We start from the raw sequence: 25461 nt of genomic DNA, 5'->3' as shown, positions 1-25461 counted from the left end.
TCTGACCTGCTCTACCCGAGTAACGAGCACCCGAGTATCGTAGTGTTCACTCATCTTTTCGAGTACCAAGCACCGAACATTGTACTGCTCGCCCATCATTAGTAGTGATTTGAGCCACATCTGATCACTGCCATTTAACCCCTGCTGTACTGTTCGGGTCAATATGACCCGAAATGATTTTTGAGACCCTGCAGATTTTTTATAATGAGGAATTGAAACTAGTGGTTCCTTGACTTCTCATTTGTGGAGCACTACATTTTTTTTGTTTGTTTTTTTTTGTTTACTTTTTGCTACACGCTGATTGTTACACTTGTACTGTTCGGGTCAATATGACCCGATAGCATTTTATACTGTTCTACAGGTCTCTGATTATTTCTGACTGCAAAAGTTATGTTTTTTTATGTGTACTTCATCTCAAAATGGTGCATACAGGAAAAACCCCTGATGAAAGACCTGAAAGAAATCAGGGTATGCGTGTTGTTCTAGATTTGACTCATGGACTAAAAGGACAAAATGTCACATGTGACAACTTTTTTACATCCTATCAACTAGGCCAGATGTTGAAGAAAAAACAACTTACCATGCTGGGTACTATGAGAAAAAACAAACCTGAACTACCGCAAGGTATCCTTAGCAAGAGAGAGGTGTACAGTTCTACTTTTTATTTTTCTGGAAATACAACTGTTGTTTCTTATGTTCCAAAAAAAAACAAACAGGTAATTCTAATGAGCACAATGCACCATGACAATGCCGTAAGTGATAGAGAAGACAGAAAACCTGACATTATTTTGGATTATAATGCCACAAAGGGAGCAGTTGATACTTTAGACCAAGCAATATCAACATATACATGCAAACGCAAAACCAATTGGTGGCCAATGATTTTATTTTATAACATACTGGACGTTTCTGCATACAATGCATTTGTCTTATGGAGAGAAATCGACCCCGATTGGAACCGGAATAAGCTGCATAAAAGAAGATTATTTCTTGAGGAATTGGGAAAATCCCTGGTGAGGCCATATATTGAGAGCAGAAAAGTGACCCCCAGAAGTGATGGAGCAACAGCCATTGTAAAAAGTGTCCAGCATGCTCAAGAAAGAGACTCCACATCCACGGCCTCCACCAGCACAGCTACCAGCAAAAAAAGGAAGAGATGTAGCTTCTGTCCATCTTCCTGTGACAATAAGACTAATCTGACATGTGCTGGGTGTTCAAAATATCTGTGTAAAGGACATGTGTCTTATTGTGTTCAGTGTAAAAACGCATGAACATGTTCAGTTTTTTCTTTTTTCTTTCTAAAAAGGTTGAAGTTTTTATGATTTTTCATTTGTTGATTTATAAAATTTGTTTTCAAAAAGTTAAATTTCATGTTTTAGTAATAGTAATGTAAAGCTTCTTTATTATTTGTGTGCAGAATGTCAACAATCGAAGATAATTGCAAAAAGCCTGTGTAACCTTCTTATGAAAAAAAATAAATAATTAAGTTTGAATTTAAATTTTTCATTTGTTTATGATCAACCATGTTCACATACAGTATTTCAATGAAAAAAGTATTGAAATAAAACAATTAAGAGTAACTAAAAATCAAGAATTAATAGGTCGGGTCATATTGACCCGGGAACAGTACAAGTGTAAGTGTATAGCAAATGCGAACATAACAGCAGGGTTAACCAATTATATAATACTGCCATTCTCTGAAAACGGTATGATCCTATGCTGACTGCAGTTGGGTGACCATAATATCCGGGGGCCTGCTGAAGGTATTTTGTCACTGCCAGGTGAAGCCACAGGCTGGGTTTTATAGAAGGTTGTTAATTACTCCACGTACTGCAATACTGTTTGTAATGCATAGTAAAAGTGAGCCAACAATCACAGGTTCAAATCTCATATGGAAAATAAAAGTAAATAAAAAGTTGTTAAAAATGTGAAAAAAAAAGAATAATTATCAGTATCAATCTCCTTTTTCCAATGCAAAAGTCAATTTGAAAAATAAGCATATTCAGTATCTCCTTAACCGATCTATAAAAATCTACAATTACTTTACCCATAAAGTAAAAAAAGACAGAATTGCTATTTTTGAGTTGCCGCACTTCTACAAAAAATAATGTGAATCAAAAAAGTTCTAACTTTACATCATTAAAGGGTTATTCCAATCTATAAAAAGTTGAATCTATCTATAGGATGCCTAAAGGCCGCTTTACACGCTACGACATCGCTAAAGCGATCTTGTTGGGGTCACGGAATTTGTGATGCACATCCGGTCGCTTTAGCGATGCCGTTGCGTGTGACACCTATGAGCGATTTTGCATCGTCGCAAAAACATGTAAAATCGCTCATCAATGACATGGGGGTCCATTCTTGAATATCGTTGCTGCTGCAGTTACGATGTAGTTCGTCATTCCTGCGGCAGCACACATCACTCTGTATGACACCGCAGGAACGAGGAACCTCTCCTTACCTGTGGCCGGCCGCAATGAGGAAGGAAGGAGGTGGGCGGGATGTTACGTCCCGCTCATCTCCGCCCCTCCGCTTCTATTGGGCGGCCGCTTAGTGATGTCGCTGTGACGCCGCACGGACCGCCCCCTTAGAAAGGAGGCGGTTCGCCGGTCACAGCGACGTCGCTAGGCAGTTAAGTAGTGTGACGGGTCTGGGTGATGTTGTGCGCCACAGGCAGCGATTTGCCCGTGTCGCACAACCGATGGGGGTGGGTACCCATGCTAGCGATATCGCTACCGATATCGCAGTGTGTAAAGCAGCCTTTATAATTGTTAGATTGGTGTGGGTTCATGTGTCCCCTGTTCTTCCCTTGCCACAAGGCCGCAGCCAGGAGGAAGTGGATGGAGCTGCCCGTTACGCGTGTGTGGTCTATTATCTATGGGAGTGATGATGATAGCTCGGCTATCTTGGTCAGTACCATAAACAATGAATGGAACAGCACGAGGACAAATCTAGGCACACCGCTGTCATAATGTGAACTATTGTAGATTAATTCTTATTCAGTAAATAATAACATTGTCTTCTTATAAATAAAGAGTTACAGATCCAGATACCGGTTATAGATGTACTGGGTCCCAGGTACTGAATTGGAAACAAATTTTATGTAATGGATTACTAGTTAGACAGGGCGAGATGCCCCAAGGTGAGACGCCCCAAGGTGAGACGCCCCAAGGTGATACAAAATAAGCCAACTGAAGTCTAAACCAGTGTTTCTCAACTCCAGTCCTCAACTCCCACCAACAGATCATGTTTTCAGATTTTCCTCAATCGGGTTTTCAGGATTTCCTTAATGTCGCACAGGTGATGGAATTATTCCCTGTCTAATATTGAGGAAAACCTGAAAACATGATCTGTTGGTGGGTCTTGAGGACTGGAGTTGAGAAACACTCATCTAAACTGATGCAATCTCCATTTTTGATGCCTCTAGCCATAAGGTTTACAGAAAGCTGTACAAATGTGGAATTGTTCTGGAAGCAATAATCAATGTTTCTATACGGAGCCTGAAATGAATTGTTGGTCTTTTTTCTGTTCTAGTTCACCTAACAATGTCCATTGTTGGTCTCCTACAATTCATTCCCAGGCTGTCATCAATGTAATAGATATGGCAGTGATGCCCGATAAGCTGAGGTTTTCATGAAGGGGCACTGTTGTGAATCTCATTGATGTGTCTATAAATGCCTATGTGAAAACTACAGAATTAAGCTAAGCACAAGTAATGAAAGGCTCTTATAAGGAATGTGCTATGAGGAATTTGCCAGTAAAATATAGCACTTGTCAAGTGTAGTAACATGAGAAAACGTGCACAGATGCAACATTTTGTAACAATACATGGAATATTTTGGCATAATAGCAGCATGTACAGCACTGGATATTTTAGTCATCTTATCCAGAATGGGTTACATGGGCCTGATCTCCACTACTGTGTCTAAAGGGAACAAATCTCACGACATTCCTATTGTAAGGGTAGTAGTTATGTAATTATATTTATACCAGAAATGTATAATTACTCAAATACCTTTAAATCAGGATCTATCAGGTTCTCATAGAGAAGACCCCTTTTTTAGTGAATACATTTTTTCCACTAGTAAGTTTAATTTACAGTAGTATTCTTAATCACTACCCAGAAACAAATACAGCATGTAAAATAAATACTTAACCAATCACCAATTAAATATACTTCTAAAGGTGTTATTGACATGCATTTCTAACCAGATGTTGGTAACAACTCATCCAATCCACAGAGGCAAGTAAATCAAACCATAGATATCCATACATTAAGTGATGTGTAACAATTAGTGATGAGCGAGCGCCATCATGCTCAGGTGCTCAGTACTCGTAATAAGCAGTTTGCCGTTTGGATGGGCTCGATTTGTGTATTGAATAGAAGGGAAGTCTATGCGAAACTCGGGCATTTTTCAGAAATATCTTCCAGAAAAATGCTTGATTTCCCGAATTGAATTCTATTATACTTGGTACACGAGTCGAGTCCATTTGAGAGTCAAACTGCTGGTTACGAGTACTGAGCACAAGAGCATGGTAGTGCTCACTCATCACTAGTAATAATGGGAAATTACACAGTTAAGTATTGAACACATGAAAAAAGAGGTGCAAAAAGTCATGGAAAGTCATGACACCAGCTGAAATTTAGAAAAAAAATCCTCCCACTTATTGAAAACTAATATAAGCTGGTTCAACTAATGGCCTATAAAAAGGTGTCTCAATACCAAGGTACCACACAAGAAACATCTCATGATGGGTAAAACCAGTGAGCTGTCTCAAGACTTTCACGATTTTATTGTTGCAAAACAGGGCATCGGTTACAGAAGAATTTCTAAACTACTGAAGGCTCCAGTGAACACTGTTGGGGCCATAATCCAGAAGTAGAGAGAATATCATTGCACCATAAACTGGCCACAAATAGGTGCTCCCCACAAGATTTCAGACAGAGAAGTGAAAATAATCACATAAGTTGTGCAAGAGCCAAGAATCACCTGTGGAAATTACAGAAAGACCTGGAATCAGCAGGTACAAATTGTTTCAAAGAAACCTCAATGGTCTGTATGCATGCTCACCACGCAAGTCTCCATTGCTGAACAAAAAGCATTTTCAAGCAAGTTTACAGTTTACCCAACAAGATTTAGACAAGTATTTGAAATACTGGGACAATATAGTCTGGTCAAATGATATCAGAATGAAACTCTGTGGATGCCATAATACACAGCATGTCTGGAGGCCAAGAGGCACTGCATATCACCCCAAAAACACCATACCAACAGTGCAGTTTGGAGGTGGGCTGTTATCCAGCATAAGGCATTGGTAAATAATTGAAGGATGAATGAATAAATGTACTGAAACGTTCCTGATAAAAATCTGCTGCCATCTAATAGAATGATGAAGATGAAATGAGGGTCGACATTCAAGCAAGACAATGATCCCAAACACACAGGTAAGGAAACTCTCAAATGGTATAAGTGAAATAAAAGAAAGCTGCTAGAATGGCCCGGCCATTCACCTGATCTAAATCCAATAGTAGATGTATGGATGAAACTAAAGATCTGAGTTCATAGAAGGAGCCCACTGAACCTTCAGGATTTGACGAGTATGGAAGAATTATCCAAAATCACACCCGAGCGACTAGTTTCTCAATGCAGGAGGCAGTTTGAAGTGGTTATCACAAAAAATGGATTTTGTGTGAAGTATTAAATAAGTTTCAGTAAGTTGTTCAATACTTTTTTCTTGTGTCATTTATCACTATTACAGATCACTCAATTTATGGACATTGATTTTTTTTCTATTTCTTTGCTGTGTAGATTGGATGGGTTTTTACTAGTGATGAGCAAGCACTACCATGCTTGGAACTTGTAAAGAGCATTTGGATGCTCAGATGGGCGTGACTCCAGTAATCCAGTATAATGGAGGTCAATGGGGAACTCGAGAAAGAGTTCCCGGAAAAATTATTGAGTTCCCCATTGACTTCTGTTATACTCGGGTACTAGAGTCACGTCCATCCGAGTATCCAACTCCATTTTATGAGTACCTGAGCATGGTAGTGCTCGCTCATGACTTGTTACTACCGACATCTGGTAAGAGATTGTCATCAGCACCTTTAGAAATATAATTACTTACAAAATTGATAGCGTGTTCAATACTCGTTTCACCTGGTATGTAGAAGGGAATCCAGTATCACGTCCAGATTTAAAACCAATACTTTATTCCTTAAATTAAAAAGTCATGAAAAAATATAATAAAAGAGACAATTCATACCCATTGGGGTAGAATCGGTTTACACGTTTTAAACTTCTAGCTGTTACTCATATCATCTTTCTCATATATATCTCATACATCTTTTCACCTATTGTATACCCACTTGAGCAAATACCGGGACTAGATGTCATTAGAGTCATGTAAACTTTCACCAACAGAAAAGTTCTTTTGGTTCTTTACTGCAGTTTCTGATTATTCGCATAAAACAACATACAAACAACACATTCATTGGACTATGAATATAAAGACTCCACATTTCTGTTTATAAAAGTTCCCAAATTAACACATAGCGCCTTTTTTTGTCCAGGTATTTTAGTTAACATCCACCTTTATGGGTGGAGTTTAGAATTTCCAGATGTATTCAATTTGTCAGCAATGTGTTGCGGGCGGGGGCCGCTGCTGCTTCTCTCTCGGGGGCCTGCTCGGATCCAGGTTACTGCTACGGCTCGAGTGGTGACCGGACCCGGGCTCTCACAGCCGCTCGTCCTCACAACCATCGGAAAGGGGATATTTACAGGGGAGTTGTTGTGTCTGTGACGCCACCCGTGGGTTGCGGTGACGGATGTTGGCACCGCCGCTGGCTGGTGATGGGTGCGCTCGGGGCTGATGCAGCAAGATGGGACCCCCGTGGTAAGGGAGGTGTAGTCCTGGAGCCCGCGGATTGAACACGGGAGTGATGGTTGCTGGAGGTGGAGCCCCGGGCTGGACCGGGGGACAATGGTGTAATCACAGTTCAGTAATTTCACACAAGTACAGTAGTAAACCAAGTTGCCAGTGGCCAGCTGCCTTAGGAGGGTGCATTCGGGTCCCGCACCCAGGTTAATGAACAGGTATCCCTTCCTCCTGCATTTTGTGTTTGTCTTTCCTTTTGGACAACTTTGCATGGAAAGGAGAGGTCCACTACCGGTTCTGTGTGTGTTGGGAGCTGTGGCCCGCGAAAGTTGACCCTTGGGATCTCAGTCAGTTCTGACGGACACCCTATCCCTCGCGTTGGGCTTCCGTTTTGCTCTATCTGGGCAGTTAATGGGACAAAGTCTGGAACCTTGTCCCCGGCTGGTTAATTGGAGAGGGGCTTGCAACCTTCCTCGCCCAAGGGTCCAGGCAACCCGACTGTGCACGGCCTCCAGACCGGATTCCCGCTGTCGGCACCGGCAGGCTACAACCCTGCCCCGGTCCACTTTAGGTTTCCCGCGACCGGATCTCCGTCGCCTGTGACCCCCTTCACTGTCTCCACCTAGCCGGGTAGTCCAAGGGCTACTTACCACTGACTAAACTGCACACTTCGCTCCTCTCCCTTCAACTGTCCAAACTCAATTCGACTCTACTCAAAACTGACATATTCCCGCCTCTGACACCTCAGGTCCCCTAGGTGGGTGTTCTCATCTGCCTGATCCCGCCCACTGGTGTGTTCCTATTGTCATGAGGGGATGCCTAGGGTTTAATGGCTGCGTGTTATGCCTGAATGTAGGTTTCTGGTGGTAACAAGGAGGATGTACAACTTTTGTGACTACCTGGTTTTGCCAGGGCGTCACAATTGCATTAGCACAACATGCAACTTTTTGCTCTAAACAGGTTTAAGAGTAAAATAAAGAACAATTTGTATAATGCGCAAAATTTGGTGTAAGAAAAAAAAAGAAAAAAAAAAAAAACATCAATGAATGCCACAACACAAAAAACTTAAAATTTTTTGCATATGATGAATAGTATTGATGGCTTTTTTGTCTTTTGTCAAAAATGTTCTGCAGGACCATGTGAGTGGAGGTGATATTCGGTAACTTATGTAATAAAGAACAGGTGCCTGGACATCTAAAAATGCTAATGTAAGACATTTTTATTTATAAAGTCATCACATCCCTTCAGAAAATCCCCCCAAAATTTTTTATTCTAAAATAGAGTCATGGTACGGAACAAGAACCAATATGGGAACCGTCAGAACTTCATCACGTATAACTTTTAACCTAAAACTAATGCACTAAACTCCACTTGATGAATTTTAACCCTGTCCTGACCTTAAAGTTGGCCATAAACTTCAGATAGTTGTTAGCTGTCTGCCAAGCATGTGGTAAGCCATCTCTCCGACTAACCCATACACAAAAATGTTCTGCTCAGCCAAACATTCATATGATTTCAATGTGGAGAGCGGAATAAACTGCTGAAAGACATCTCTGCCAATGGCTCCAGGAAAAACAAGAGGATCAGGGTAGAGTCAGGAGGCATCATAAATATTACCAATAAAATTGTCAGGTTCAGCTGAGTAATATATTGAGTTTGGGGAGGGGTCCTTAAAGGGCAGCCAGCTGTTTCCATGTATGGTTATCCAGGCTAAAACCTTTTGAGGATAATAAAGGATCACATCCTATTGGAAGCTTTCACACATCCAATTTTAAGGACCACAACATCTTAGTCGTTCGCGGGTCTCTTGACCAAAACTCAAAATCCTCATATATAGTAAAATTGTTGAGTTCAGATGTGGAGACCATGAAATCAACAGGCGGTCCGGTCTGGTTCCTTTGTGTGTATAGAAACAACACAAAAATATTAGAACAAAGGGCAAATTGGACATAATTTCACACAAAACCCCCAACATGGACCTGACATCATTCTTGGCACCTTTCTAAAATTGTGGCTAAACAACTTTGTTTCAAGCATGTAATGCTTGTTCAAACTCACATGTGGCACATAACAGGTGTGGACAGTATGAAAATCACACCTGAAAACAGATAAAAAGAGAAAACTCAATTTTCGCATTGTGTTTCTGTGTGTGCCACAATAAACATGAACAGGAAGATGAGAAGAGAACTGTGTGAGGACTTGAGAAACAAAATTGATGAAAATGTCAACAATCTTAGGCCCGTTTCACACGTCAGTGAAAAACACTGACGTTTTTCACTGGCGTGTAAAACACGCACATGTCCCTCCGTGTGCCGTGAATTACGGCACACGTGGGTTGTCTAAATGCAATCCGGGCTCCGTTCTCCGTGGCCCGTGATTGCACTTGGAGATTAACTCACCTGTGCCCGCTCCCGCTCTCCATGGTGCTGATCGCTCCCGCGGTGCAGCATCCGGCTGGCGCTGACCCCCGCAGCAGCTGCTTCCGGGTCGGCTTTGTCGTGCATCATGAATATGCGCGACAGTAATGAGCCGGCTCAGAAGCAGCAAGCTGCACGGGCTGCAGAGGACATCGCTGGAGCCGGGTGAGTAAAAATGATTTTTATTTTAAAAGCACGTTTTTTTCTGGCACGTGTTTCACGGACCACACCACTGCGTGGTCCGTGGGACATCAGTGATGCCAGAAAAAAATGGACATGTCTCCGTGCGGCAATCACGGACATGCGGGTACGCCGCACGGAGACACGTGCAGTGAAAAATCACTGATGTGTGAGCAGACCCATTCATTATAATGGGTCTGCGTATGTCAGTGATTCTGGTACGTTTAAAAAAATGCACAATCGTACCAGAATCACTGACGTGTGAAAGGGGCTTTAAGGTTACAAATCAATCCCAGAGATCTTGATGTTACTTTGTCCATGGTGTCCAACATAATCCAAAAATTTACAACCCAAGGCACTGTAGTTAATATCCCTGGATGATGATGGCCGAGAAAAACTGATGAAAGCTTGCAACACTGGATAGTCCGGATGGTGGAAAGCAGCTCCAAACAAGTTTCCATGAAAGCTTTCCTGCAGGTTCAGGGTGCATCAGTGTTAGAACAAACTATCGGTTGAAATGTGAATGTAATGAAACCCTTTGGCAGGAGACTCAGGAGAACCCCATTGCTGACACAGAGACCTAAAAAATCTAGACTTCAGTTTGCCAAATTGTATGTGAGTAAGCCAAAATCCTGTTAGGAAAGTGTCTTGTGGACAGATGAGACCAAGATAGAGCCTTTTGGTAAAGCACATCATTCTACTGTTTACTGAAATTGGAATGAGTCCTGCAAAGAAAAGAACACAGTACCAACAGTCAAATATTGTGGAGGTTCATAGGTGTTTTGAAGCCTCTGACACTGGGTGCCTTAACTGTGTGCAAGGCATCATGAAATCTCAAGATTATCAAAAGGATTTTGAGTAGCATTGTAGTGCCCAGTGTAAGAAAGCTAGCCCTGGAGAGGTGGCAATTGGAGTAATTAGGGGGTAATGACAATAGTAATTTGTCAAACAATTACAGCTGTCATCAAGCCCAAGGTTAATAATGGTGTAGGTAAAAAGAAAAAAAAAAAAAAAAACACAGCGAAAAATCTATTTAAAGAAAAATAAAAAGCTCCTACCTCTTTCTCCAATTTATTAATCCCCAAAACACCCTTGCAAGTTCAAAGCAATCCACAGACACGATGTCATACAAAGATCTCGGCTCTGAGTTCACAGTGCGCGGTCACATTAGAAAATGTGACCAAGCGGCGAGGCCTGTGGGACCAGCAGGGGTTAATAAATTAGAGAAAGTGGGTGTTTTTGTTTTGTTTAAATAGAGGGTTTTTTTCTGATGTGTTTATTTATTTTTTTTTTATTTACTCGAATAGTAATGGAGTATCTCATAGACCCCTACCCTTTACTAATCCAGGGCTTGATTACAGCTGTGATTTTATTTTTAACAAATCACAACTGTCATGAACCCCTTATATTACCCCAATTGCCACCACACCAGTGCAATTGGGATAAGCTGCGCAAAGCGCCAGGATTGGAGCATCTAATGTATGCGCCAATTCTGGGGCGGCTGTCGGCTGCTGTTTTTAAGCTGGGGAGAGCATAATAATCACGGGCCTCCCCAGTCTGAGAATATCAGCCCCCAGCTGTCTGTTTTATCTTGGCTTGGTATCAAAATTGTGGGGAGGGACGACACGCCAGTCTTTAAAATTATTTAAATAATTTTAAAAAAGCCACATGGGGTCCCTCGTATTTTAATACATAGCCAAGATAACGCACCCAGCTGGAGGCTACAGCCTTCAGCTATCTGCTTTACCTGTGCTGGGTATAAAAACCCGGGGGACGCTACTCCATATTTTCCATTTATTTATTTTTTTCACTCCACTCTGGGGACCTGGACAGCTAGTGAGAGGGCAAGCAATCACAGATGCCGGTAGTCTGACTGCAACCAATCACAGATGCTGTCACAGAGGGTGGGTGTGGGAACCAGTGCATATTCATAAGCATTAATGAGCAGACTTGGAAGCAATGTGAAAGCTGAGTGAAAGCTCAGTAAGTATAATTGACCTGCTTTAATCCCCATTTTGCTTCTATTTTTTATTTGGGTGGCCGAACCCAAACAGTAGCACGGCCTTCTGTGAGAAGTCCATGTTCAGGGTCCGTGCACGGACACTAGGTGTCCGGTGTGGACCCTGAACTTTACAGTAAGAAACTTGTTGATGGTTAGAGGAAGTGTAGCACCCATGGGGCAAGGGTTTAACTACTCATCGCCACAGGTGGAGCGGGCCCCGGGGAGGATGAGAAGGGGATTAGTAATGGTGGGCGCCGAAGCGCGGGGCGCCGGCAAGGACGGGCAGACACAGTCTCTGTGAGTTCAAAGGTTTTCATTACTCACAGTCCTGGTTTTACCCAGAAGATACCGGTCACCGCCATAATGGGCGCCAGCTGATCCCAAATCCGTTGGAGGTCAGAACCGGTACAATGGACGGTGGGCCCTTCCTCCTTGTGCATCTAAATGTGTATCCCCATGGCTTGAAGCTTCTTGGGAACCCCAGTTCTTGGAAAGTGTTTACTCCCGTCCTGTATACAGGTGCCGCGGGTCCGTTGTGGGGCCTGCCTTGGAACACAACCCTAGATCCTATGTAGCACTGTGCTCCGGAACGGTGGGGGCCGGAGGGACGTGCAAATCCCCATTCCTGCAGATTTTGGTGGACAACCTGAAGTATAATCAACCCAAGGATTCTGCACCCTGCACTGTGCTGGTCCCGAGGGAGCAATGAAGCTCTCCCTTCGGCGACCGAAGTGTCTCCTGTGTCCCACCAGAGCTACTGCTAAAACCAGACTGCTCTCTTCCTCTCCTGCTGGAGAACTCCTAACTGTTGTGTTGCTCCTCACTCCCCCTGGTGGCTGTTCCTCTCCCAGTTCCCTGTCGTTAGTGGGTGTCAGCCCCCCATGTTTGGTGACTGCCTCAAGACCCAACCCTAGCCAGTCCCCAGTGGGGAGGCCAACCTGATTGTGTGTATGAATTGGTGTGTGATGGAACCGGTACGGACCTCCTCTGAATCTAGGATGAGTACCACACCATAAGTGAGATGCAGTGGTGACTGAAGCCTCAGGAGCACCACAGACGCAATTGATTGCAGTTATTTATTCTCAAGGGTATGCAACCAAATATTAAGTTCAGGGTACCAACAATTTTGACCAACCCCTTTTTGGGGTTGTATGTGATATGTCAAATTTTCCTTTTTTTTCTCTTTTAGTTATGCATTGTTGCAATATACATAAAGAAAATAAATGTGTATAATTAAACATGTAATTGCAATAATTTTTAGGGAGAAATACATCATTTTCAAGGGTGCCAACACTTTCGGCCATGACTGAATGTGTTAAAAACTATTTTAAATCCAGGCAGTCTACATAAAGAAAAATGCAAAAAAGTTTATGGATACATATCTATCCAAATCTTCTGCAATCTAATGTGATATCTTTGATCAGGTCATCATCCATGACAGTGTGCGTCTCCACTTCCCTGCATGCTCAAGATTGGGGAACGTCACAATTAAAAACATGAACAGAAATCAGCATTTTCCATGGCTCACAAGTAGACTTTGATGTTGACTAGGCTCCGTTGCTATTATTTGCTCAAAATTTTCTTTATTTATAAGTGTCACACGATGTTTGAGAAATTCGTCGTATTTTTAACAATAACACTTTCTCCAATTTTTATGCCACTTCCTCAGTGGAGTGGCAGTTGCTCATTTTTTGAGGCTTATAAAAAACAGGAACAAAGAAGGTACCGTATTTTTCGGTTTATAAGACGCACCGGATTATAAGACGCACCCTAAATTTAGAGGAAAAAAAGGTATATATAATATATATATATATATATATATATATATATATATATATATATATATATATATATATATATATATATATATGGGGTCTGTTTTATAATTCGGTGGTGTCTTACCGCTGTGCTGCGGCTGCAGGCTCTGCTTCGTGCTGGCTCTGCTCTGCTCTGTGCTGGCTCTGCTGTGCCCCATACTGGCTCTGCTGTGCCCCGTGCTGGCTCTGCTGTGTGAAGGGGAGGTGAGGCACGGGTTATTCTGAAGATGTGCTTCAAACAAATGGCACCCGGAGGCAGCGCGTGCACAGATGGAGCTCTTGAGCCAAGATAAGGTAAGTATCAAGCACCAAATAAGGATAAAACCCAAGTTTATTTAATCTTTAAAATGTCATAACACACAGAGCACTGACGCGTTTCGGACATCAGTCCTCAGTCGTAGGTACTTGCGACAAAAGACTGACATTTGAAACGCGTCAGTGCTCTACTTTTTATGACATTTTAAAGATGAAATAAGCTTGGAGTTTTATCCGTATAGGTGCTGGACACTAAACTTCTTTGTTTCTGTGTCCCGTGGAAGCCAGACACTTGTATTTGTGCACCCACCATTGAGTCCAGATGAATATGACCTGCATCTGAACATCAACAGCACTCACGGTGAGCTGATCCACTCTTCTTTTTGTTTTTCCCTTCTAAAAAATACAGTTTAGAAATCTGGAAGACATACTTGTCTGGCTAAGTAAATCCACTGTCCCAACCACTTGAGAAAAGTCCTCAGAGAGGCATAAAAACAGAAAAAAATATTGTGCAAAATTTGCAACCTTTTTGTATGTCATAAAACTGGTTTATGAGCCTCAATTTATTTCCACTTTTATATGGTTCTGTCTGATACTGTCTGCACAGCCCTATAAGTAATACTTCTAAGGAATAACACCTCCATATACACACATCATTTTTAATGCCACTATTTTGTTTTTACTTTAGTTCATAAAAAAAAAAAAAAATATCGAGCAGAAAAATCCTCTGAAATAAAAATGGATGGCAGCAACATAGCGAACTCAACATCTAAACATATGACTCTATATACAAAAGAGCGGTAATATGTCCAATGTACTGTACATGAGCCATCAAACGCCCGCTCTATAGGAGGCAGTTACAATTTCCTCTATGAAAAAAAAACTCTTTCTGCCACTTTGTTGGAACAGTAAATTTTCTGTCCATCATTTCACCTTCGCTTCCATGCCTGATTTACAACAATACTTGGCAGATTTTGAAAACACATTCTTCAAGGTAAATTAAAATTAGACACATACAGACTCCCAGCAGTAAGCAGACAGATTTTTAATCTCAGGATTTATCACTCACTGCTCATGAGCCCTTGAGCAACAAAACTCGCCTTTACCTGCATGTGTCAGGAGCTGGAGAGCGCCGGCTAACAACGTCTCAGGAAAATCAAAGGAAGGGAAAGAATCTCAGACGGAGGAGCTTCTGCACATCCAAAATGACATGACTCCTAGTATCACATTGATGACACGTGGCCGATTCTTGGCAATTTTTGACACCTACTTTAGGCCCAAAAAATATCAACTCCCATTAAAAGGAACTTGTCAAAAACCTTTATCTCCCCCTCCCCCCTAAACCAATAATATGACAGTTGGCTAACACGGTACAAAGATATATTTTACTTGTATGACAGTGTAGTCCTTTAAAGGATAAGCGGGTCAATCCTTATGACCGCAAAGCAGGGGTGTAACTACAATGGGTGCAGAGGGTTTGTATTCGAACCTAAAAGGCCCAGAATGTCCCTTTGGCCTATAGGAACAATACAATTAAGGATTTACAATAATTGGGGGCCCCGTTGAAGATTTTACATGGGCTTCAAGGTAAGGCCAGTGCCACAGAGAACTGCTCCAGCAGCGAGATATTGCACTTTGAAATTTAGTCTGGACGTGCATTGTAGATTCACTTACAGCTTCTCAGCGCATACTCCATTCCTGACCTAGTAGCACCCTCCCCTGGCTTACTGACAAGTCATTTGCTCTGGTACACTGGTCACTGAGCTGTCAATCAGCCATGGGAGGGTGCTGCTAGTTAGGGGATACAGTGGAGGTTGAAAATCTGTAAGTGCATCCTCACACCCCAGTGCACTTTCAGACTGAACTTCAAAATGCAGTTTCTCGCTGCTAAATCAGCACTTTGGGTTATTTAGGAATTGACTGGCTTATCTTTTAAAGGGCTACAGAGTCATATTAATGGTTGTGGGTTGACATTTTTGACAGGTTCCCGTTAACACAAAGTATTCTTTACTCATAGCATTTTAGTGTTTTATTGCATACTGCTTTGTGACAGTATAAGTGGATTTTTTTATTGATGCTTTTCTCTTTTCTTGGGAAACACAAAGCATACTGAAAAGTGTTGCCTAACTTTGAGGACAATTTTTATTTTTCCCTTATATGCGTGTAATTGGGTCTAAAAATTATTTTTGCAATTGGATTTCAATAAAAATTAGTGAACCGAGCATTTGTCAGTCAACCTGCTGTGACGGCCCACAGGGAGTTCATAAACTCTCTAATATGTCAATTACTGAGCACTCCTGAGCTGATTGATGAGAACACACCACATCAATGGTCAATGTGCAGGGGAAGAAAGCCCGGAAAAGTTATATAGTCCAATTTTTTTATTGAAACCCGACTGCATAAATGCTTCCACCTCCTCACCCCAAACACATACTTTTAAGTATAAGAAAAAATGTCCCCAGAGGTGGACAACACCTTCGTATAACTTAAAACTCATGGGTCCCAATGCTAAATCTCCAACAGGACCCCCTAATATCATGGGTCTTCATTTGCATTTTGTTTTCCCATATGGGACATTGACATTTTTTAGGTGACTACAACCCTCTGTACTCACTACATAGCCATAAACGAAAGATTAAAGTCACCTGAACACCGCGATATTGGTGGAGTCAGACAAGAGATTAAGGGGTACTTTGCACACTACGACATCGCAGGTGCGATGTCGGTGGGGTCATGTCGAAAGTGATGCACTTCCTGCATCGCTCTCGACATCGTAGTGTGTAAATCCTAGATGATACGATTAATGAGCGCAAAAGCGTCGTAATCGTATCATCGGTTTAGCGTCGGCGAATTCCATAATTACGCTGACGCGACGGTCCAATGTTGTTCCTCGCTCCAGCGGCAGCACTCATCGCTGTGTGTAAAGTCGCAGGAGCGAGGAACATCTCCTTACCTGCGTCCCGGCTGCAATACGGAAGGAAGGTGGTGGGTGGGATGTTTACATCCTGCTCATCTCCGCCCCTCCGCTCCTATTGGCCGCCTGCCGTGTGACGTCGCAGTGACGCTGCACGACCCGCCCCCTTAATAAGGAGGCGGTTCGCCGGCCAGAGCGACGTCACACGGCAGGTGAATATGTGAAGCAGCCGTAGTGATAATATTCGCAATGGCAGCTATCACAATGATATCGCAGCTGTGACGGGGGCGGGGACTATCGCGCTCGGCATCGCAGCATCAGCTTGCGATGTTGTAGTGTGCAAAGTACCCCTAAGTCTCCATAAATTAGAAGGCCGAGAGTCTTTGTCTCATGAGTATTCTGCACCTGTGTTGCCCCAGCCTTTATCATAGGGGGCCGGCTGCATCCTGCAAGTGCATTTGCTATTTGACCCTTGTTGGCTAATGGCTGTCTGTGGTGAGTTCTTTTGACCTCTTTTGAACCTATCTCCTATTCTGTGAATTTAAAAAAAAAAAAAATTGTTTAGGGTTGCCATTTTCTGAAACCCATACGGTTTTCAATTTTCAGGAAATAGGGCTGTGAGAGGGCTTATTTTTTGTGCCCTGAGCTGACGTTTTACCGATACCATTGCATTTTATTCTAATGTGGCAGACAAAGAACATAATTCTGGCGTTTCGATTTTTTTTCTCATTACGCTGTTTACCGATTGGATCAATTTTTTTATGTTTTGACTTTTACAAACACAGCAATACCAAATGTGTATTTATTTATTTATTTTTAATTGGGCAAAATGGGAGTTAATTTAACTTATGGGTTTTTTTAATTTTTTTGTGTATTTCTTTCGTATTTATTTTTTTACTTTTTATTGTATTTAATAGTCCCTTTAGGGGACTTAAAGCTGCGATTGTCTGATTGCCTGTGCTATACAGAGCAATGCATCAGCACTGCTATGTATAGCAAAAATCATGATCTCCTATAAATGCCAGCTTGTTGCTTACATTCACAGGAGTATCATAATGAAATGCACAGAGGTCATAATCATCGGCGGTCATGCCAACCCATTGGTGCCCCTGCGATCACGTAATGGGCACACCAACAAAGAATGTTAAATATATTGAGAGCAGCATTTCACAGGTTACTAGCTGCTTTGCTCCACCTGTGGCTGTTAAAGGCACATGATCACTTATTAAATCAGACATCATCTGCCAGGCATCAAAGTCAAGAACACAACCATTGACCTACATGTACATCAGAGGTTGTGAAGAATAATGAGTAACGGCCATTTTTTTTATTTATTTCATAAATCAATGGTACACGTGAAAATAAGCAACTTTGCAGTATATCTTATCAGACAAATCTGCCTCTTTCTCCTCCTGGACTGATCTTTTATTTTCAAAATTCTCAATTCAAAAGGTAAAATTAAGATATTACTAAGCTAGGCGATAACAGTTGGTGCTCATGAAACTCTATAGAAAGCTGTAACTGTCCTTTTTAGGAGAACTTTCAGAAAAATGTCTGCGTTTGCCTCTAAAGCTCCCTGATAAACTGTCATCGAGGAAAATCTGTCTTCACTGTATACAGATTTTACTTCAGCTGTCACAATTGACAGACAGCCCTGTGGTACCCGGCTGTAGAAGGTCCCTGCGTTTGGCGCCACAAACTGCTCCCATCCTTTCCTCTATGGTGTGAATGGAGTTTTGTGGGTTTTCTTTTTTAAGGTTTACTCTTTTCCCTTTAGGACACTACAGAGATCTTTTTCCTTTCAGCTGTTAATCATCATCCCTTACCCTCTGTGTCTTTATATACCTGCATTTCCCCTTGGTAAGTGGATGGTGATAATGCTAGGTATGGGGAAATACAGAGCGAATGGTGAAAAGGCAGGAGAGGAAAAAGGGAAACCCTGTGTCTAGGGGAGGCGGAGATGCTGACCACTGATAAAACCTTTCCCTTGCTCTACTGATGTCCTTAGATAGGTTCCACACCTTTGCGCTGAGCAGGATACCTGGCCCTGGCTGACCCTGAACTTGGTCCTAGCTAGTGTGAATGGGCAAGATGAGAGCTAGTCAACCCCACTATGTCCTAAAGAACACGCAGGGAAAACAAACAGGGGAAAGCAAACAAACAACTTATCTCTAAGATGACTTAAAGAGAGGAACAGCAACACACAACATTTCTCCAGATAATTATAAGCTGATTGCTTGCAATCAGGACCGTATAGAAACTACAGGCCGCTTTACACGCTGCGACATCGCAGCGTGTGACACCAATGAGCGACGATCAACGAGCAAAAAACGTAAAAAATTGTTGCTCGTTGACACGTCATTCATTTCCTTAATATCGTTGCTGCTGCAGGTACGATGTTGCTCGTCGTTCCTGCGGCAGCACACATCGCTATGTGTGACACCGCTGGAATGACGAACATCTCCTTACCTGCGTCCACCGGCAATGAGGAATCAAGGAGATGGGCGGGATGTTCGTCCCGCTCATCTCCGCCCCTCCACTTCTATTGGACGGCTGCCGTGTGACGTCGCTGTGACGCCGCATGAACCGCCCCCTTAGAAAGGAGGCGGATCGCAGGCCAGAGCGACGTCACAGGGAAGGTAAGTCCGTGTGACGGGTGTTAGCGATGTTGTTCGCCACGGGCAGCGATGTGCCCGTGTCGCACAACTGACGGGGGCGGGTACGCTCGCTAGTAATATCGGTACCGATATCGCAGCGTGTAAAGTACTCTTAACTCTATCACCAGCAACTTACCAAAAGGAAATGCAGGAATATAAAACAGACAGAGGGTGAGGGATAATGATTAACAGCTGAAAGAAAAAAGATCTCCGCAGGGTCCTAAAGGGGAAATAGGAAACCCTGATAGAGAAGACACACAAAATTCCATTTACACCACACAGGAAAAGATGGAATATCAAGGAACAGTTTGTGCAGCCAAACACTGCTACCTCCTGCAGCTGGACACCACGGGGTTATCTGTCAACCATGACACACCCGTGACATCAGCCCAGAAGGAGAAAGGAGCAGATTTCTTGGAGATCTTACAAAGTCACTTATTTTCATTGATTTATGACATGAAAATTAAAATGACAGTTACTCTTCAAGATATAACAACGTACACCAAATTTGCAAATGTCTGCTCAAATCTCCATACAGAGGAAGCCAACCAAAAAGTGTTATCAAGCAGGACAAAAGTGTAAGCCGTTATAGGGCCGCAGTTTCAGGGCCCCACAACAGCTGCTATATTTCCTACATCTGTAATTTCACCCATCATTGTTCTCCTGGGCCAATTCCTCAGCAGGTGCTGCATTGTGTGCAGTGCGGATTTTGGTCGTCAGTATTTTACATCAGTATAAAATCAGTCAAAACCTGGACTGGATTTAAAACGTTATGGTAGAAATGTTTGCATTATCATTTTCTATGTAGACTTTACGCCTTGTTTTTGCTTCTACATATAAATGTAAAATACTGCCAGAGAAAAGAGACTTTAGGGCATATTCACACCACACTTCACCACATCTGGAGATAGGAAGCCTATGAGAAGTATGTGTTGGGGAAAGATTCTGATGTATATCTTGCGTTAAGTGCACAGATGTTGTGTGCTCTTATCCTAACAGGTCCAACTACCAGACATCCCAATGGTTCATCAGAACTGGATCCAGAGCCACATAGCTGCCCTATGGCACAAAGCTGAAACTAAAGGATTCACAGAACCTTAGCCCAACTATCATGTCAGCAGTGGCATAACTAGAGGTCAAGCAAAATTTGGACCTGCTCCCGAACTTGCATGTTGCCATGTTGGTCAGATATATGGACCCTTATAGTATTCTAAAGTCTATCAAGATAAATGTGTTGCCCACCCAATGTAATAACGTCTCCCAACATGTACTATTGTCACCTATCCTGGGCCCCTTCCTGGAATAATGTCCTCCATCCAGAGTCCATTCTTATAATAATGCCCTCATCGAGTGCCCTTTGTAGTAATAATGTCCAAGATCCTGTGCCCCCTCCTGTAAGACATTATGTTCCCCATCTTGGACCCCTCCTTGGTATTATGTCCCTTACCCTGGGCTCCTTCCTGCTATCATGTCTACTACCCTGGGCCCATTCTAGTAAAACTGTCCCTCATTTTGGGCCCCTTCCAGTAAGGCCTCTGCCACACTTACTTGAAAATTATGCACGTGCCGCGAGACACGTAATTTCCATGCGTGTTGCGTTAGGTAAGTACGTGTCTCCGGTACGTGCGGTCCATGTGTGTTCTCCGCGTGCTATCCGCGATAACACACGGAGAACCGGTAATTTACATACTCACATGGTCCTTGCTGCTGTCCAGGGTACTGATCTTCGGCTCCAGCCACTCCTACTCCCCGCTGTTGCTGCTTCCAGCCGAGCGGAGGGGCAGAGATCAGCGCCCGTGACATCATGCCCACCTCCTTAACACGCTCATAACGAGCGCCGGCCGGCAGCAACTGTTTACAGCGGAAGATTCTACAGGGCTGAAGGAGGTGAGTATTTGTTTTTTTTGTTAAAATAATGACACGTGTTTCCCGGCGCGTGTCACACGGGACCGCATCCACACTACATCCGTGTGGTACGGGTACGGGCCGTGTGACACCCGTGATGCCGGAGAAAAACGGACATGTCGGTGTTTTTTAAACACGTACAAACATACAATCCACACGGACACACGTTACGTGTGGATTTATGTTAATGTGCCTGTTACCATAGGGTAACATTGGTGTACATGTGTACGTGTCTCCTGTACGTGAAAAAAACTGCAAAACACGTACTGGAGGCACGAACGTGTGACAGAGGCCTAAGACAGTAAGTTCCCCATCTTGGGCCCTTTCCTGGTATTATGTCACCCATCCTGGAGCCCTTCTGGTAATAATGTCTCCCCTCGAGGGCCCCTTCCACTAAGATAGTATGTCTTATCTCCCATCCTTGGCCCCTTTCTAGCATAATGTCCCCTACCTTGGGTTCCTTCCTGGAATAATGTGCCCATCGTAGCGTAATGTGCCTCATCATGAGCACCTTCCAGTAATAATGTCCCCCAACCTGGTATAATGTCCACCATCCTGGGCCCCTTCCTGGTACAATGTCCCCATGAAGTAATACTGTTCACCATTATATGCTACCTATGATTGGCACACTGATGTCAGCTGCCATCCTCTGATTGGCTGGCGGCATGTATTGCAGTGTAGGGCCTTGGCAGGTCTCTGAGGCACAAAACATTTCAGTTAAATGCGCGTCTGCAATCACTACGGATCTGCATGTTGGCAGTCCATGGCCGCTGAACCTGTTAACTGTAAACCTCCTAACTGAAGCATCTCTTCTAATTAGCAGGCTCTCATTAAGTTATAATAACAATGCACAGACAATGCCGCAAGGGCCTACTAATCAGAAGATTCATCAGAGATGCCAAAAGATAGTAGGAGCTGCACAGTGCTCTCGTACAAAGGTTACGCACTGCTGACACGGTTACTGGACTAGGGTCCCACAAATCTTTTTGCAGAACTCTGAGACGCACTTAGTACAGCTTTGATGGCTCAGCGTGGTTTGGGTTTTGCGCCTGTAATATAACACAAAAAATCACCAGTGTCACAGCCAACTGAAAATGCTATTAGACTACAGTCACACTGCGCACATCTACTACAGAATGTTCTGCACCTAAAGTATCAGCTCCATAAATGAGGAGGCTTCTGCGGCAAGTCCAAGGATTTCTACAAACCCATTCAGAAGAATAAAGCCATCTCAGAAATGTCAAAGTTGTGAGCATATCGTCTGGGTGGATTAGGACCCCGTGTGTCAGAGGTCATATGTGGACATACTGCTTGATTGGATTGTGGATTTGTTCCTCATAAATTCAGCAGTTTGGGATCACTGCGTGCGGACTAATGCCTTACTTTTTAAGGTGGAGAAATAAGACATTTAAAAACAAGATGACACTTGCAATGTCCCACACTTTCCCCTGTCAGCATCAAACACATGAAATCTTTTATGTCCTGCCACCCTCCACCTCGGGGACGTCCTGCCACCCTCCACCTCGGGGACGTCCTGCCACCCTCCACCTCGGGGACGTCCTGCCACCCTCCACCTCGGGGACGTCCTGCCACCTGCCACCTTGGGGACGTCCTGCCACCTGCCACCTTGGGGACGTCCTGCCACCTGCCACCTTAGGGACGTCCTGCCACCCTCCACCTTGGGGACGTCCTGCCACCTGCCACCTTGGGAACGTCCTGCCACCCTCCACCTTGGGGACGTCCTGCCACCCTCCACCTTGGGGACGTCCTGCCACCCTCCACCTTGGGGACGTCCTGCCACCCGCCACCTTGAGGACGTCCTGCCACCCGCCACCTTGAGGACGTCCTGCCACCCGCCACCTTCGGGATGTCCTGCCACCCTCCACCTTGGGAATGTCCTGCCACCCTCCACCTCGGGGACGTCCTGCCACCCTCCACCTTGGGGACGTCCTGCCACCCTCCACCTCGGGGACGTCCTGACACCCGCCACCTTGGGGACGTCCTACCACTCTCCACCTTGGGGACGTCCTGCCACCCTCCACCTCGGGGACGTCCTGCTACTCTCCACCTTGGGGACGTCCTGCCACCCTCCACCTCGGGGACGTCCTGCCACCCTCCACCTTGGGGACGTCCTGCCACCCTCCACCTTGGGGACGTCCTGTCACCCTCCACCTTGGGGACGTCCTGCCACCCTCCACCTTGGGGACGTCCTGCCACCCTCCACCTTGGGGACGTCCTGCCACCCTCCACCTCGGGGACGTCCTGCTACTCTCCACCTTGGGGACGTCCTGCCACCCTCCACCTCGGGGACGTCCTGCTACTCTCCACCTTGGGGACGTCCTGCCACCCTCCACCTCGGGGACGTCCTACCACTCTCCACCTTGGGGACGTCCTGCCACCCTCCACCTTGGGGACGTCCTGCCACCCTCCACCTTGGGGACGTCCTGCCACCCTCCACCTCGGGGACGTCCTGCCACCCTCCACCTCGGGGACGTCCTGCCACCCTCCACCTTGGGGACGTCCTGCCACCCTCCACCTCGGGGACGTCCTGCCACCCTCCACCTCGGGGACGTCCTGCCACCCTCCACCTTGGGGACGTCCTGCCACCCTCCACCTTGGGGACGTCCTGCCACCCTCCACCTTGGGGACGTCCTGCTATGTGCATTGTTTGATATTTCAGATACTATAACTTTTCCAAGGATTTCATACACAAAAGTAATTCTATAAAAAACAACTTTTCTCCAGAAAGTGACTTTTGCTGCCACACACTCATCTAACCTGGCAGGTGCTGCCCATAACCCATCTAGGTGCCAATTCACACTGGTTCACCTGGCTCCATCCCTGCACATCCATCACCCACAGGGCACAGGATTATATAATGGTGCAGAAAAGCATCCCAGAGGCAGAGAGCAGCAGGTAAGGAGCCTGGATGTGGCTGGAGCTCACCTGGGTGGGGGTCCCCTGTGGATCCTCCAGGTCTGCAGCTCAGATTCCAGATCAGCACACGGGGGAATCAGTCCACGAGTGACCTCGCCGCCTCCAGTGATCGCAAATCAGCCCAAAAATTAAAACCCAGCAGAAACGTTCCTCCAGGTCTGTGGGGGAGAGGGTGCACGCAGGTTCACTCCAGTTCCCTGGCAACTCCACGCTGTGGGAAAGAAGGAAGCGTCTCTCCATGCAGCTCCGTCCCACCAGCGCTAAACACTGGACACGCACTGTCAGCTGTGGAGTGCTCTGTACCGCCACCTGCCGGCCGCCGGCACAGCACCACCATTCACAAAAAGCAGCGCAAGAGTCCCGTGTTCAGCTGATCAGGAACTACAAGTCCCAGAAAATCACTCAGCTCAGCAGAACCAACAACTTGTACAAAACAAGGTTCTACAAATATGCGAATTACACAAATGCAGAGTCAAATGATTGATAATAATTATTTGTATGAATAGATCAGTAAATCCACGATATTTTGATCACTATCTTCTCTATTGAGTTATATGTCGGGAGGGCTCAAATGTTCATTACCATGATTACAATGCACATTTATCATCAGTGGGATAAAGCTGAGTGGCAATTATAAGTGATGATGCTGTGTGCACATCATGCGTATTTATGACGCTGCAGATTATCACTGTCAAAAACGCTGCATCTTCATTCATTGAGTTTTATGTGTAGATTTTCTCCAAAGACTTGTATTAGATGCAGAAAAAAACATGTAAAAAACGCAAGTAACGTAATATTCATGCAGAAATTATCTTTAGATTCTGCAACATCCAAAACTCATCAAAAAGCTCTCAGTGTCTATCATAAGCTATATTCCCATTATGAGCTTTTGGTGCTTATTTGATCTTCACCATTTCTGCACCTATTATGTATATTACGTTACTTGCGGTTTTTTTCATTGTTTTTTGTGTGCTTTATTTTAACATGCGTTTTTATAGCATTTTTGATGCTGCAATTTTTGTCTCTTTTTTAATATGTAATGCATTCAATAAAGCACCCAGCACGCTCCGCCAGAGTACAATAGCGTTCTTCACCCATACACTCAGATTGTAAAAACATATAGTGCTCTGATAGCTTTTTTTTTTTTTTTTTTTTTTACTGGCTGCCTTTTTAGAGATTAGCACAGTATATCCATACAGGAAAAAAAATGGCATACCTTACACAAGCCTGAAGAAGACCAAATGGCCACTCGTTTTAGCTCCATTGGTTGAATAGAAGCCCATGGGTATATATTGACGAAAATAAATATTTGATACACTGCAGATTTTGCAAGTTTTCCTACCTACAAAGAATGGAGGGGTCTGTAATTTTTATCGTAGGTACACTTCAACTGTGACAGACAGAACCCCCCCCCCAAAAAAAAAAAATCCAGAAAATTACACTGTATGATTTTAAATTATTAATTTGCATTTTATTTCATGTAATAAGTATTTGATCACCT

At 44.0% G+C, this 25461-nt stretch overlaps 1 protein-coding gene across 1 annotated transcript in view; it reads right to left on the bottom strand.

Annotated features, from left to right (window-relative positions):
- THSD4 (thrombospondin type 1 domain containing 4) overlaps positions 1-24187 on the bottom strand; it is a 1079410-nt gene extending 1055223 nt beyond the window's left edge. Inside the window, exon 1 of the mRNA XM_075345712.1 lies at positions 23970-24187. The gene's annotated coding sequence lies outside the window, so the exon portion shown is untranslated. The remainder of the gene's footprint in view (positions 1-23969) is intronic.
- Positions 24188-25461: the final 1274 nt, after the last annotated feature.

This window comes from Anomaloglossus baeobatrachus, chromosome 4 (genome assembly GCF_048569485.1).
Source record: "Anomaloglossus baeobatrachus isolate aAnoBae1 chromosome 4, aAnoBae1.hap1, whole genome shotgun sequence".
Taxonomy (NCBI): domain Eukaryota; kingdom Metazoa; phylum Chordata; class Amphibia; order Anura; family Aromobatidae; genus Anomaloglossus; species Anomaloglossus baeobatrachus.
The sequence above is the reverse complement of the archived record's forward strand: the minus strand, read 5'-3'. Positions and strand labels throughout refer to the sequence as shown.